Below are 3191 nucleotides of genomic sequence, written 5' to 3' on the forward strand. Positions count from 1 at the left end.
GTTTATTAGATAGAATCTATAGTTCATACAGCATATGTCATTATGGAGAGTCCTCATAAGGATAGCTACACCAACATTGTGTACATTTATCAAAGTTTATGTTCCCTGGAAGTGAGCCCATGAACTTGGTGATGCTAGTGCAATCTGTACCAGCTGAGCTACAGGAAGAAATACCTGCACCATTATAAGACATTTTAGACATGTCTGTTTACTGAATTGGTCCCCATAACTGTCTAGCTAATTATTAAGCTTGTAATTGATGGACATAGAAGCCGTGTGATGCCGTTAGAACAATTGCAGTGTTGCAACTGACCTCTTGAGAGAAAGGACAGGATGCAAAGCTGAGCATAATCTGAGAATCAGTTAAACTGCTTTTATGCAAAGCAATGCAAAGATGCCACGTGCTATCAGGTCAAAGCAGAATGCTCACTTTTTGTTGCCATTGTGCCCTGTCTTTGAACCCTCGCCCAGCATACACACATTCAAATGCTCAATTTGTTTCTTTCTCTCCATCTTTCTCTCGCTTTCCCACATACACACTCCGAGGAGAGCAGAGTGCAGTAGACTGGCCCTAATTACTGACTTCACAATGACAAAAGGGTTTACAATTCCTCATCTCCAAGATCCAGATGTTTCCATTTTTCATAGTAACACGTCCCTGATTAACCACTCTTAGGAGGAGACTTAATTTGCCTGATATATCACTATTCCCCAGGGTTACATTCATTTGGGGTGCAAGACCACCTGAATTTTACTTACCTCTGTAACAAGCCAAGGATGAATTCAATCCATATGTGATTGCAGCTGTTGAGGCTTTTCTGGGTACTCCCTCAAATAAATGGACAGATACAGTTTATCAGTAAGATGTTTTACCTATATTTTACATTACACAATATGGTGTAATGCATTAAAACAATGCATGCATGCATTTTAGTCACCCTCATGTCATTCCAAACCCAAATGACAGTTTATCTTCTGTGAAAGACGAAAGGAGAAATCTGTACACAGCTCTTTTACAAAAAAAGCATTAAAGCACCATAAAAGTATGCCATATGCATACTTGGAGTGGTGACTAAAAGCACAAATCTGTTAATCAGAAGGTTGCTGGTTCGATCCCCACAGCCATCACCATTGTGTCCTTGAGCAAGACACTTAAACCAGGTTGCTCCCGGGGTATTGTCCCTGTAATAAGTGCACTGTAAGTTGCTTTGGATAAAAGCGTCTGCCAAATGCATAAATTTAATTTTCACTTCATTATTAGAGCTGAAGTGGAGGGGAATATTTTTGGTAAATAGTGACTGGTAAATAGTGATTTGGTACATAGTGACCATTGTTTTTGTGAATGTGATTACTTCCTGTTTCTAATGAGACAAAAACCTATGTCTCTGAAGTTGCTCACTCAGTGAATTGGCACTAATCTGTAGCACTAGAGGGAAAGGTGATCACAATTGAAATGATGCAAAAATGTCTGATGGGGGATGGCTCTTGACAGTAATTAGGAAGTGTATGGGGTTGATATCAGCATACAAAAACTTTCTGAAGCAACATATCAATTTCCCATGTGATCATGTTGAAGATTTTTGGTAAATATTGACTGAAATTAAGGTCTGTTCTTGAAACAAAGCTACCACATGGTTGCAGAAGACTGAACTCACACAATAAGTTATCTGTAGCGCTAGAGGGAAAGGTGATCACAATTGAAATTAGGAAAAAAGGTCAGACAGGGGAAGCTGCTTGTCAGTAATTCGGCAGTATGAGGTTGATTTCAGTATACTGTAACGATTGTAGGAATGAGGCTAGAAAAAAGGGTCTAGATTCAGGCTTTTTAATAAAAACTTGAAAATAGAACAAACCGTTACATCCATGAATGGAAAACACCAGACAATGAACACAGGGGAACATGGGGACTAAATACACAAAGAACTAATGATGAAACGAGGGACACCTGACATTAATGAACACAGAACAAAGACCATGAAAAATAACTACAAAATGCATAAACAAAGGAAAGACAAAAAATGAACAATAAACATACATTGTAAACCCTGGTGGTTGTCTGGGAATTTATTGCAGAGCATATCCCCACTATTTAAGGAGTGGCTCTGGAAGCTCCTTAACATAAAAAAAAAAAGTTCATGAGAGGAGAAGGAGGCAGAGGCTCATGGGGCAGAAATGCAGGAGGTGTAGTTTCATGGGGCAGAGACGCAGAAGGGCACAAGGGTACCCAGAGGACAACGCACAAGGGGATTCAGAGGTCAAGGCGCTAGGGGACTCAGAGGTCAAGGCACTAGGGGACTCAGAGTTCAAGGCACTAGGGGACTCAGAGATCAAGGCACTAGGGGACTCAGAGAGCAAGGCACTAGGGAGCAAGGCAGCAGAGAACTCAGTGGGCTCAGATGTCAGGAAAGCTGAGGATTCAAGGGGCAGAACCATAGGAAGCTCGAGGGGCAGAACCATGGAAGACTCGAGGGGTGGAGTCACGTAAGGCTCGAAGGTCACCGGGGGCTGGACAGGATCGTCAGCGGACACAAGGAACTGGACAGGCTCGTCGACAGCCACATGGAACTGGACAGGCTCGTCAATAGCGTGAAGGAACTGGACAGACTTTCCGGCAGCCTCATAGAATGGGAAAGTGTCAATGTCTGCAGGGAACTTGGCAGGCTCATTGACAGCCTCAGGGAACTGGGCAGGCTCGTTGACAGCCTCAGGGAACTGGGCAGACTTGACGACAGCCTCAGGGATCTGGTCAGGCTCGTCGACAGCCTCAGGAAAATGGGCAGGCTCATAGATAGCCTCAGGGAACTGGACAGGCTCATCAACAGCCTCAGAGAATTGGACAGGCTCATCAACAGCCTCAGGGAACTGGACAAACTTGTCGACAGCCTCAGGGATCTGGACAGTCTTGTCGACAGCCTCTGGGAATGGGACAGAGTCTATGACTGCAGGGAACAGAACAGGCTCGTCGACAGCCTCCGTGGTCAGGAGTGCTGGTAGTGACTGGGATACGGCCTCCGTGGCCGTGAGCACAGGCCGGGACAGTGGAAGAGCTTCCGTGATCATGAGCATGGGCAGTGACAAGGGAACGGGCTCCATGGCCATGGGCACTGGGCTAGCTCTGGGACGGTCGAGGCTTCAGGCATTGGCTCTGGGATGGTCGAGGCTTCAGGCGCTGGCTCTGGGACGGTCGAGGC

This window comes from Xyrauchen texanus, chromosome 37 (assembly GCF_025860055.1).
Source record: "Xyrauchen texanus isolate HMW12.3.18 chromosome 37, RBS_HiC_50CHRs, whole genome shotgun sequence".
NCBI classification, from domain to species: domain Eukaryota; kingdom Metazoa; phylum Chordata; class Actinopteri; order Cypriniformes; family Catostomidae; genus Xyrauchen; species Xyrauchen texanus.